The following is a 14090-nucleotide window of genomic DNA, read 5'->3' on the forward strand; positions in this document are numbered from 1 at the left end:
CGCATCACTGATGGCGCCTCCAACACGGAGCAGAAGTCGCATGCGGAGAGCGGAGGTTAATTCCTCATTGAGATGCAAGAGCTTTACGGTGAACCATCACACTAATCCCAGCGTTTGTTCTGGTTCTACCTGCGCTCCCTCTTTCTGAAAAATCAACACTTCAGCTGGAATGAAAGATTAAAGTGGCCTGGTGTACGAGCTGAAGCAATGAAAGTAAATATTCATGAGCTCCAGGTAAGCGAAATCTGAGAACAAAGCCAACAAGCCTTCATGCCTGGGGTGGGAATTATGTAACTTTTCTGGTTCCACTTCTAAAATTATCTTTTTAAGAATAAATGGTTTAAAAACATACAGTGCAACCAGTTCAGTTCGCAAACAACTGACTTTTATAGGAACCGGTTCTTTTCAGCAAATTAAAATCATAATGAGCAAACAGCGTTGTCTGAATCTTATGAACTGGTTCTTCTAAGTGAATCAAACACATACAGCACAACCAGTGTAGTTTGATTAACAAAACAAATTGTTCTTATGAACCCATTCTTTTTAGTGAAACAAAAGCATATAGCGCAACCAGTGGAGTCTGATTCACAAACAAATGACTCTTTCAAACCAGGTTATTTTTAGTGAATCGAAAACATACAGGGCAACCAGTGAAGTTTGATTCACAAACAAATGAGTCTTATGAAGCAAATCTTTTAGTGAATCAAAAACATACAGTCAGTGCAACCAGTGCAGTCTGATTCAATAGAACAAATGATTTGTATGATTGCATGCTTTTATTGAATCATTCAATCCTCACAAACATTCAATACTATTTTTACAGCTTTACACAAGAAATGCACTTTGCATGTTTACTTCAGTTGGTATCCACAAAGAATTTTATTTTTTAAATGGAAGAAAAAAAATAGACATTATTACACAAATATGCCCGAACAAAATCCAATCAGAATCAAATCGAGAGCTGGTGAACTGCAATCGAATCCTAAAATCTGTATAAATATCACAATCCAACCCCAGACTTGTTTAAACGATTCATTAAAAAGAATGATTCAAGAGTCATTTGTTTGCAGTGATGGGAATAACAGGGTCATAGATAAACGGTGTTACTAACGGCGTTCATTTATTCAGTAACAAGTAATCAAATGAATTACTGTTTCCCCCGTTACAGCGCTGTTACTGTTACTGAGAATAAAATGCGGCATTACTATAACTGTATAAATGTTCCGAACTGTTTTCATCTCTGTCAGCGGACTTGCTGTGTGTGTGAGAGAGACAGAGAGAGTAAGAGAGCCAGAGAGTGCATGCGTGTGTGTTGGGGGGTGTTGTACACATAACTGATTATGATAGGTGGGTGGGAGACAACCACAACTGATGATGATTCATGATTTGCTGAGGTAGACACACACACACACACACACACGACCAGGAGGAGCAGTATCATGTCCAATGACTTCAAAGGTAGCTTTCGCAAACTGGGAGTATAACCGCTACTTTTCCCTCGTTCAAGTGAAAGGTAAGAATGTTTATGTAACGCACAACTTATGCCCAGGAAGAGTCTCTCCACATCGGTGGCAAGTTATTCTAATCTAATGAAGCACTTCACATCGTTACACGGCACCTCAAAATTAGTGGCTAAGCAAAGGATAACGTGAGCTCCGCTACCAAATGAGGAGACAGAGCCACGACATTAAAGAAACCCTCCACCGCAAACACTGCATGAAAAGTGGGATTTTCGTCCCCGTAAACGGCCGGAAATCTCCCTGATTTTCGACAATTAACGTCAGTTTACAGCCTGTGAACGTCGCGTTCGTCTGTGCCACATATTGACGGAAACGAACCATGACGTATGTGGAGCTTGCGGAGGCATGCTGGCGCCGGCGCTAATGGCTCTAATTAGCATATGAATAGCAGCTCTGGGCGGCGCCTTGCCGGAATGGCTTGAATTTCCTCACTCAGTATTGGTTGAAACTACTACATTGAAACAAGAAATATCACTCGTGATTGGTTGGCAGATCTGTTACTATTGGTCAACCTGGGTAATAAATTAATAAATTTAAACCCCCAAATTATAATTTTACACATATATATATATAAAATTATGATTTGCATATTATTTTTTAATTGTATATATTCATATTCATGTGATATGCTATTATGTTTTATATTCATGTCATTGTTATCCTATGGACTACGCTATTATAACCATCAATGACATTCATTTATTGAGGAAAGGAAAATATGCCAAGGACGTGCAGTTTATTCAAAGAAAGAGCTTTATTAGAACAAACACAAACACACAACCAAATGCAAAACGTTTGAGATCTGCCCACACAACAATAGGAAGCTCACGAGAAGCCCAAAATCCTACAGCACCATGAAGTCTCTGTTTTCCGCTTCAGAGCTGTAGGTAACTAGCGCCATTCTGTCTGTTTTAAGTCCATTTTTCAGACGTCTGTCGTGCGTTGCCCTGTTCTTTGGAATCGCCTCTAATCTCGACTGCAGCGTGGCACAGAGCTCGGCGAGCTCCTGGCTGGTCAAACAGTCCATCCAGACACCGCGCGAACGATGCCGTCTTCCTCATCAGACATCAGGTCTATGGTAGCGCACTTCCAAAGGCCCACCTCATCCTCAGCTAACACACTCTTTCTTGCTTGTAGCAGCTGTAAAAACAAACAATAAAGACAATCAGTATTGCGCGATGTACTGCGTAAAATGCACCTGAAAAATAGTCACACTGACCAAAAACGGATCTAATCTAATAAATCTTACCCTCTTTCTTCTCAATCGACTCCGAGCTGAACTCTTCACAGCTTCTGCGTGCGATGCAAGAACTGGATGTTTGTACCTGAAGCTCCTGCGTACTGTCTCTTTGTCTTACATGCAGCTGGAAAACAATTAAATGAGTGTTATGACGAAGTTGTGAAGACGGCGTACTGCTTCCTGTAAAATGACCAGAAAAAGAAAACACTTTTATAAAGCAACTTACATTTGTTCTTTTAAAAGGCTAATTTCAGCTTGTGCTACTTAAAAAGCTTTGCTTTAGGTTACTTTAGCTTAGATAACAGTCTTACCGCAATCTTAGGACTGGTCTTCTCTTAGGCACTCGTCTTCTCTTCTTAAAGTTAGTATCTTCCACACAGTTTTTCGACTCCAAAGCAAGCAACCTATCATCTATGGACAGCAACCTGGAGATTACTAAAGTGAACTGCTCGTTAAAATCGGCAGCAAACTGAGCAAGCTGACGAGATAGCCCAATGATTGCATTCAGCTGTTTCTTCGCCCGCCGGTGTTACGGATCAACTGGGGATCATGTTATCTGGGGACGGGCGCGTGCACGCAGCTAGTTTTACCTGGATTTACAGCAGATGTTAGACGAGGACAGATTCGTCACAGCGGATTTTCCACCGAACAGATTTAAAACGCTTTCCACATTATTGGTAAATGTTTGCATAATATCAGGCTCTGTGTTTTCCTCTGTCGCTGCTTTGCTGTATGTTTCAAACGCAGTTTAAGGGAATTTTTAATGTGGTTCCATTTCACAACACAGACCACGCCCACATTTTGTTACATTCTTTTCGATGAAAGTCGTATCCAATGACAATTACATTCAATAAATTACATTGTGTCGTATTAGTATCGGAATTTTTATTTTATTTTTAATAACTATTGTTTTTGTAATTTGCTTAGGGTATTTTTTTAAATATATATATATATATATATATATATATATATATATATATATATATATATATATATATATATATATATATATATATATATATATCCTAACTAAAATAACTCATAGCCTGTCATATTACCTTTCCCATATTAGCCTATTATATTCTATTGTAATCTATTATATTGCCCACCCCTTGCCCACCTGCACATCCCAGCTGATATACAAGATTTGGGGGGTCATTCTGCATTTGAAAGTTTGAAAGGGTTTTAAATCTTCTAAATAAAGTAAAATGATTCAAAATCAAGTAATTTATATATGCCAAAGTCAACTTTAAACATATACAATGTAATTTCCAAACAGCAAAATTGTGGCCAGTGAAAATGCTGAGTGGCTAGTAACTTTGGAAAACCACTAGCCACGGTGGCCGGTGAGCAAAAAAGTTAATGTCAGCCCCTGTATGTATATATGTATATATGTGTGTATATATATATATATATATATATATATATATATATATATATATATATATATATATACACACACACACATATATATATATATATATATATATATATATATATATATATATGTAGTGCCGTTAAAATTAATTTGCGTTAACACGTTAATTTTGACAGGCAATGATATATGATATATAAAGTTTGCTGATGTATGACGCCGCTTATTAGCAGGAGACCGCAATGATTGGTAAAAGTTGCGGTGATTGGTCAAAATTGCGAGTCGCACTGAATTCACAGGGACTGATTGCAAATGACACACAATAAATAATCTAGAATACTTTCATCAGATATATAAATTCAAGCTTAAGTTTAAGATTTTACAATTAGGCTATACTGAGCCTGATCTATCTAAGAGATTTTCTTAGAAGGAAGTTAATACCTTTTAAATGTCACATGGGTTAAAACTCCTGCTACCCTGATTTGCATTTGTATAGCTCACAGCATGTTCATTTACATGTTAAAGCCTCCCCTGGAGTTAAGGGAAGGGGGGTCTTGGGGGGGACAACTGCCAAGCAAGGCCCACGTCAATTTCTGACAATTCACGGCAGTTTTCGGTGTCGCCTGCAAACTGCCAGTCGTAAACCTGATCTTCCACGACAATCTACAGTGCCGCTTACTGACGAAAATCCCACTTTTCATGCAGTGAAACTCTTATCACCCAGACAGAATTTAACAACATAATATCTAGATATATAGTTGAGGACATGCTGCCGTTGTCGGCAGTTGAGTCGGATTCTTTCAATCATTGCGCAAATACCTGCGAGAGAGAGTGGGTAAGCCGCCATACAAACAAGACTTCAGAGAACTTGTTAAACTGTTTAGTTTTGTGAGGAAGAAAATACTTCAAGCAGGCTACAGTATGTCTACCAGTTGTGTGACAATTTTATAATTGTAATGTGCATGTGAAGGCTAAGGCCACACATATATGCTATATATTTATTTTGAATATTTATTTTGAAATGTTATTGTTTGACTTATTTTTTCCCCCTCTTTATATTCATATATTGTATTTATTTATTTATTTGTTTTGGTGTATATTTGGTATTACATTCTCATTGTGTTGGTTTTGTAAGATTGTTTGTGCTTTATTTATTTTTATGTATTTGTTAAAATCCTAACCAAACGGTTGTACTAGGGGTGTGTGCATTTAAGATCTAAAAAGGAGATAGCGCCCGTTCATGACTAGAGTGCACGCTAGAGAATGAATAAATTCCACTAGACAAAGTTATGAGTGTAATATTCATTTTATTTTGTTTGAGTTGTTTCCTTACCCGAGGTTTTCGCCGAAGCCCATGACTGCAGCATGGAGCGAAGATCGGACTAAACGGATGTGCCGTTTCCGGAAACCTTTTATTATTATTTTGGGGAATTATGGGAAATGTAGGGTTTGGTTTAATATGTGTTTGGATCATTTGTTGAGGGGTGTTTTTGTTAATTTGAATGGATATATTTTTGTGTATAATATTTTGTGTATATTTATTTCTATTATTGCTTTATGGTGCATGTGAGTTTTCATATGTTTCTGGAGTTTGTTTATGTGAATATTTTTCAAAAACGTAAAACCATGAAATGAGATATTTGTGAGACCCTTGGGTAATGCAATGGTTTGGTCTAATTTCTTAAAAATGAGTTTGGTTTCGATGGTGAGGCAGTTCTGGTGAGGGATCCCGGTAATATAACATCAGAGAACCAGAGCTCACTTTGTTTTTCCCCCTTGCATTTCGTTATTTATTTAATTTGATGTGACCCTTGTATAAGTTTTTTGTTTTTCCCTCTTGAATAAATCAAGATTTTTGGTTTACTTTATGAATGCCTCCTGAAAAGTTTTTGGAAGAACCCGACAGTGCACTTCAAAGAGTCTAGGCTATGTAAGTTAGGTCAATATATTTTGTATTATTATTATTTTCTATTTTTGGTAGAATTTTCTTAAGGAGCATCATTTATTTTTAGATTTATTTGTTGGCCAGTTGGAGTCTGTGTATTAAATATTATAGTTCTAAACAATCTATTTTGTCCTATTGTTCCCCTATATTACGGATATTTACAATAATGTATTGAATTTGATAGGTGTCTCTCACATTGTCCCACAGCAACATTAAACTAGTGTAGATTAGTGTACAATGTTTTATAATAATTTATTCTATTTAGTGTCCATTTCATTCATATAACATTTAATATTGGGGGCAGCCAAGTTATTTTACATATTTGAAAAAAAAAAATTTAAGTGTAACACGTAACTTGACCAACACTGGCATAAAATATTGAAAGTTATGTACAAACACTTGTCTATTCTACTCATTTCAACTGACTGATAAAAAATAAAATATAAAAAATAATATGATTTTAAGCAACAAACATTTTTTTTTACAGTAACGCAAATAGTTACTTTCCCTGGTAACGAGTTACTTTTATTATAGAGTAATTCAGTTACTAACTCAGTTACTTTTTGGAACAAGTAGTGATTAACTATAACTAATTACTTTTTTTAAGTAACGTTCCCAACACTGTTTGTGAATCAGAGATCAGAGAAAATTATGTTGCATATTTTGTTTCCCATTATCACTTCATGGCACCGTGTCTCTCTAATCACATTCAACTCACAACATGATTTCTGTTTTCTGTGAATATAATGCATCTTCTGATTATTTTAACACTGTGATCTCCAGAAGAATGAAGTAACGTTAATGCAGCGTTTCTCAAAGTGTGGTGGGAAATAGACATGATAAGTGGGGCGCGACAAACGGGAGGAAATGTGTTAATTTTTTGTGCCCATCTCTATTAACCTTTTGAGCAGTCCCACGTGGGATTTTAATTTCTATGCCCCTGAGAGTACGGACCCACATATGGGATTTATAATATTCAGTGACAATCACTGCCAGATTCAAACGGTGGGACGCGCTTCGGCTGGCACTGAGCCAGATGCGGCGCGCGCAGCTCTTGACAACAACAGGCAGTGTTTTCAACCACATACTGCTTATTTTAGGTTTAATTTAATAGGGAACATTTAAATACACAAGTAGGCTATAGTAAAACAATACATTTAGAGTTTGTAGGACACACACTGGTGTCTATGGAAGCAGCAATAACAATCCATTCAAATATAATTGGCCGACATGTTTTATTCATATAAGATACACATAGTGTAAGTAACTATAAAGTTTGCTCGATTTTTCTCCCAGTTCACCGGTCACTTACTAATTCCAGGAGAAGCTGATGAATATACGTGCTGTAAATCCGATTGACAGGACTCTGCGGTGCATTTGTTCAAACGGTTCAAACGTGGCAGCACCCGTCTCACATTATAGATCAAAATCAAGATCATTTATAAAGGTTTTTAAATGGCAAAACACACCCACAATATGATTATTAGATAGTTGATGACATGGTAAGCAAGTTTGTCAATATTTTGAATAAAAAAGAAAAAAACGTAATAAAAGCGATACATCTGTCATACAGCGCTGTTTTGGTTGTGGTGAGTCACGTGATTAACATGGCGCGTTGCCATACCCTGCGTCTCAATCAGCTCCCTAGCTCACTAGTCAGGGCACTGATCAGGACATAAGTCAATGGGCTGACTCCCTGATCAGTGCCCTGACTAGTGAACTAGGGAGCTGATTGAGACGCACCCAGAAACCTTAAGGTGAAACGTTCTAAAATAACGTTGCCTTAAAAAAAACTCACACTGGGAGTCAGCTAAAATATTTTGACTGTCCACATGAAAGGTTTGAATGTGATGTTAATAAAATAAATGTTAACAGGCAAACTTAAAGCCTAGATAATTACCATTTTGTTGGGGCGATTGGGGACAGGTGGGGCTCGGAGCCCTTCCCTACCTCCAAAGTGGGAAATGGCAGAAAAAGTTTGAGAAACACTGTGTTAATGGAACAGAACGTCATGACAATTATTAGGCCCTAGTATTTAATTTTCAGCTCAGTCTGAAAAAGTGAAGACACATCCATAAACACAATTCCTTTGATGAGGTCTGCAGAAACCATGGCAACTATCTACTAATAAAGAGGCTATGACCTTTTGAACAGTGTATATTAAAGGGAAGGCTGCAGCTGGTGACGGTCTATTCCGTGAATAAACGCCACAAATGAGAATGACAAACAACTTCTGCTTGCCGCATTCAATGTTTTTCCAAGCTCTTCCGAGCAGCCAATTAAGTGTATGTCTATTAGCTAGCGTTATGAAAACCTCCTTTTCTGCAGTGCTTAAAGCTCTGCAAGAACGGTGGAGAATCCCCAGAGAGAGCAGGACCCTCTCCATAAGCGGTTCATATTTCCTAGCTCTAATCAATCCAACACAACGTAATCGTCAATTAGCGGCAGTGGGCAGCCAACCATCTGCCACCACCTTTAGAAACAAGACAGGAGATTCCACTTAGAGAAAGGCGTTGCTAGGCAGGCGTATGTCTGTGTGGGATGAGACCTGGAGCTCTTCGACTTTTGTGCCATTACGCAAGGATGCGCTTTAATAACATTCCTTTTCATAGCTACCACTTTGCAAGTAATTGGGCTTCTCACGCAGGAACATTTCATTGCTCTTGCAGAGCGTAATAGAGCTCCCAGATATACTTCATTCAGTCCCTCCAGAAAAACGCGGTAATACCATTGCATAATTCAATGCATAATCAGCCAAAGTCGGGGGCCGCATTTTTGTCGAACAAAAGGGTGTCAAAATTGTACTTTTAGGACAGCTTGTCGCTGGGGCAGTACCCTTAAAAGGACAACTTGTACCATTTTTACCACAAAAAGATTCATAGTAGTACCTTAAGGTGCGTATTTGGTACTAATATGCACCTTTTAGGAGTAAAAAAGGTACAAAGTTGTCATTTTAAGGGTACTGCCCCAACGACAAGCTGTTGTACCCCTAAAGGTACAATTTTGACACCCTATTTTCTGTGTCAATAAATTGCAGATTTCCACGCCCAAAATATGTGGGGCTCGCATGAATTCATAATCCCCGCATTTTTGTTGCAAAAAAGTCACATATCTCTCAGTAAAAAGTTGAAAAATGTTGCGTTTACTTCACACAAGAGCAGCCATTTCCCCCTAGTGTCATGGGAATGTTATGAAGTGACAATAATTGGCGAATTAATGTTTTCATTTTCACAGTGGACTGTTGTAGTTTCATTCAGAAGTTTATGCAAGATGTAAGATTGAACTTTTTTGCAACCAGTGTATTAAATCATACTAGTTTAAAAAACCTTAGAGTTGTAAGTATATTAGCAGTATGTTAATTTACGTTACAGTATGAGATTGCACTTTGTGCGTTGGAAGCATGTATTTTAACATAAGATGTCTGTTTTGTAGAGCTACCTTTTTTATTTTTTTTTATTTAAGTTGTAGCATATTACAGAACTTGTTTGACTCATCAATGTTTTGTAAGTTTGAGGCATGTGTTTATTAAGGTCTGAAATATTCCCAGCCCTTTCTGTGATGTAGTGCTTGCTTATCATAGGAAGTAATAAGAAATGACTCTTTACGTTAGCTATAGTGAGGGTGTTGGGGAATATTTTTTTTCTTCTCTTTTTCTATCAAACCGCAGTTTTTGCAAGTTCCTGCAATTTTATCGCATAAAATAGCATATATATAATATAATATTAATATAAAATATTCTGCATATTGCGCTTTCCTGTAGCTCAACCAGTAGAGCGTGGCGCTAGCAACGCCAAGGTCATGGGTTTGATTCCCAGGGAAAGCAAGAACTGATAATAATGTAAAATATGTACCTTGAATGCAATGTAAGTCGCTTTGGATAAAAGCGTCAGCCAAATGCGTAAATGTAAATGTAAAATGTAAATATTCCATCGCATTTTTTAAGAAAACGTGCCGCGAAATCAAGGATTTTTTCTCCGCAATGATCACAAAAAAAGCAGCATTTGTCTGGAAGGACTGTTCATTCAAGTATGAGCTTTGCCTCTGACGGTTCTGTTAGAAATAGACACAAATGAGACAATTATTGACAAAGTGTAAGAATATAGAGCTGTAACAAAGTCAGAATGAGGTTCCCAGATCAATAGCACACAATAAGACAATGAGGGTTAAAGGGTTCCCACATTTTCCAGCAAATTACTTCCCAGGGCTTTCAATAACTTAAAGAGTCAATTCACCCAAAAATGAAAATTATCCCATAATCTACTCACCCTTAAGCCATCCTACATGTACATGAGTTTCTTCTTTCAGCCGAACACAATCCAAGCTATATTAATAAAAATATCCTGGGTCTCCCAAGTTTACTAATGGGAGTAAGTCATTTAAAAAAAAACAACTATATCGATCCATCATAAAAGTGATCCATGCGACTCCAGGGGGGAATCGATTGGCCATACGAGAGCCTAGTTCTGCCGGAAGAGTGACCTCTGACCCGATGCATGACGTATTATTTTTACATAAACACATTGATTCACTTCAGAAGGTTCTTTATTAACCCCCTGGAGCCGTATCGATCGGTTTTATGATGGATCGATGCACTTTTTTAAAAATGACTTACTCCCATTATAAAGATTGGAAGAGCCAGGATATTGTTTAATATGACTCTCTGATTGTGTTCGGCTGAAAGTAGAAACTCATATACACCTCGGATGGCCAAATTATGGAATCATTTCAATTTTGGGGTGAACTAACTGTTTAAGGATTTTAAAAAAAAAAGTTAGTTAGTTTAAGTAATTCACAATATCTTTTAACAAAAATAGAATAAAAATAACTATAGATATTTCTACAAATTGTCTGACCTTTTTCAGTTTTAACAATTGACCTTTTTATGTATTAAAAAAAAACATATTTCCAAGTTTAATAAAATGCTGGTAAATTGGGTCATCATGTTGACCTTAATGCACATGCCATAAACCATTTTTGATTTGGTCTTGTAAATTATGAGGAGAAATATTTGAGATCATTGAGGCAAGAAACCACAAGCTACAATCAAGCATCAATGTTGATTTGTCTTCTAAAACTCAATCAGGACATTTAAGCAGCTTTTATAAACGTGCTTTGGAAAAAAAAAACATGGTGTGAATTTTGAGACAAACATTGCTTTCAATTAAAACAGATCAAATATGCATTTTAGTCTGGGATTATCTTAAGCCTGTCTGTGAAACCAGAGACAGACATGAGGATAAGACACACTGCTTCAAAGCAGATTTAGAGAAAACCATGCATATAGTTTACAATGGTCTCCATTCGCTCTTGATTTAAATCACATTGATCTCTGTGTTGAGATCTCATGAACTCTGAACATTTTGCCCACATTTCAGGACCCACACCTGTTGGTGATTCAGCTACAATCCTTCCTGTTTCTGAACTAATTGGAGCGAGTCTAATGTCATCTCCAGTGTCATTCTGATTTGATTAAACTGGAGGAAGTCAACATGTGCTCCACTCTGAAGAAGAGCAAAAGCACTTACGGAGAGCAGCCAAGCCATTAAAAACATAATGATGAGAGATTCAATTATGACTGCAATTCCTGGAAGGACAACAGCATTGCAAACAGCTCAAAATCAAGGATGTTACCCAAAATCTGCTTTTAAAACATGTAAGAAAAAGTGCACAAAAACACCAATGGGTATCTGCTGTGAGTCTGTGTGACAGAATCGGAGCACAAACAGAAAAGGAAACATCTCACATTAAGTGATTTTATGTGACATAAAGTGGGAGTTGAACACAGACAAGACAGGAGGAGCATCAGAAGAAAAGATAAAAGAATTCTGTGCTCATTTTGATACCGCTGTAAACTGACAAAACGTGGTAATCCAAGGGGAATGCCATAAGTGTAGACTTAAAAAATGGATAAACACACAGAGAAAACAAAAACACACGTGGTGAAGAACTTACGCCGACGTTTAGTGCTGCAAGGCAGCAGTTTGAATAACACCAGCAGAGGATTACACACGCTGAAGTATGGCTGGACGATATGGCCAAAATTTATATCACGATATATTTCTTAATTTCGGTCGATACGATATAATTTCGATATCGATATGAACTATATAAAAGCTTTAGAAAAACTACCAAGAACTGCCACAAAGGATGTCTGTACCTACCTTTTTTAACTTCTGAAAAATTAATTTGCGAAGTCTATAAAACCTCCTCCTATAAAACTATATAATATTTTAGAAATAAAAACGGTTCAAATAAATTAATGTTCACCTTTTATTTGCAGATTTATTTGCATTTAAGTCAAATAAACATAAGACTCTCACTTCGCAGACGCAGTTTATTGAGCATTTTCTTTTAAGTTTTAAATTTCAGTGAAGAACGATTCATAGCGCTATATTCTCCTTTAATGCAAAACTACAGACCTTTATCTACTGATGCACAAAAAATAAATAAAAGAAGACTCAATTCAGTGGCCTATTTGTGCTCTGTTTGAGATGAGTGCACGCTGCTTTTTGCAAGGCTTTAAACTCGAGCAAATGATACATTTTCGTGAAGCCATGTCTGACCGTCTTTCACAAGCTTTGAAAGGTAATTTAAACGAGAATGAACTCGTTGGTGTTAATACATGTCATTGTGTGCAAATGTGGAAAGCATTAAAACAAATGTGCCACTTGCCTCTTACACGAATAGTCTACATGGATTATTTGTAACACTTGGCATCGTATTGTTAGACATTAGATTGATGCATCTATGTCGATGTAATGTTACACCCCTAGTCGGCACCTCTCCGGCACATTTTGCAGCACACTGAAACCTGAAGTTTAATATCAGATCTTAAGCCACATTCGCACGGGACTAGTATTATCTGGGGACCTCTGGTGATTTGTAATAATTGCAGAGAATGTCTGTGATCTTAATCCCATGCGAATCGGCCATGTCTGTAATTTGTAGCTATAGTAAAAATTCCCCCGCAAATTACCCAGCATATTTCGCCGAACACCGAGGTCCTGTGATAATAGTAGTCCCGTGCGAATCGACATCTCTGTAATATGGTCAGGATTAGGCGGATTGTATATCATTTTTGCAAGCTTTTTTTCTTCCTGTGAGCATTTCTATCTTTATCTTTCACGAAGAATAAAGTCTGCATTCATAATGCGCACCGTTATGAATCCCCGTGCAGCCGCGCCCGCACGGATTATACTTTCACTTTAGAATGATTATCAATTTGAGAGTAATCTGATTGAATGGTGTGTTTAATATTAACATCAATAGCCTACTGTTCTTAATGAAAAACAGAACAGTACAGTACAATGACAAGCTTGTTTAAATAGCCACTTTTGCATTTGAAACTGAATCTTCCGTCGTATATTGTGAGCTTCTCACTCGTGATAAATTAAATCTGATTCCTGCCGCTGGTCTGAGCTCAGTTCATGGCGTCTGTTCGCTAACTGAACGAAATTATATTTATTTATTAGGCTACTGTAAAATAATCAAAACGATATCGATGCTTGTTTATGATTTCATACAGATATCTATAACGAAGTCTATCATATCCGGGAGAAGTCAGTAAATTCAAGTAAAATCACAGGCTTGCTTATCCCGTGCGAATGCGCCACGCAAAACTCAGATGTGGGGGAGTCCTTTCTAAATCACAGAGGTCTTTAATACTAATCCCGTGTGAATAGTGCTGTAGATAGCCGAACCACTTCCACGCCACTAAAGAAAGTTAGTCTTTCTCCTTACTTGTGGAAGCTCGTCACATTTGTATTAGTCAGGGAAACTCTTTTTGTAGCTAAAACTTGCCGCGTTGGATCTATCAGCCTACTACTGCTGCGCACTGGCTGCATGTCCCGTGGTGTACGTCATCGCGCTAGGCAATCGTGTTCTGCTCTTTCTGACGGCTGCGCCCTGAACGTCAGTCAGTGAGGAATGCTGTAATGTATATCGAAATATCGGAAATGTGTTTAAAAATCATATCACCGTTATTGAAAAAAATTATATCGCGATATATAT

General features: G+C 37.4%; 1 protein-coding gene and 1 long non-coding RNA gene across 5 annotated transcripts in view; both read right to left on the reverse strand.

The window, feature by feature from the left end:
• LOC137061888 (3',5'-cyclic-AMP phosphodiesterase 4D) overlaps window positions 1-14090 on the reverse strand; it is a 320568-nt gene that overhangs the window by 184927 nt on the left and 121551 nt on the right. The gene's annotated exons all lie outside the window — the stretch shown is intronic.
• Window positions 2261-3430, reverse strand: LOC137062963 (uncharacterized). Its single transcript, XR_010901320.1, has 3 exons — window positions 3072-3430; window positions 2770-2940; window positions 2261-2660 (listed from the first exon to the last, which is right to left on the reverse strand). It is a non-coding gene; the product is annotated as an uncharacterized lncRNA (long non-coding RNA).

This window comes from Pseudorasbora parva, chromosome 23 (genome assembly GCF_024679245.1).
Source record: "Pseudorasbora parva isolate DD20220531a chromosome 23, ASM2467924v1, whole genome shotgun sequence".
Lineage (NCBI taxonomy): Eukaryota > Metazoa > Chordata > Actinopteri > Cypriniformes > Gobionidae > Pseudorasbora > Pseudorasbora parva.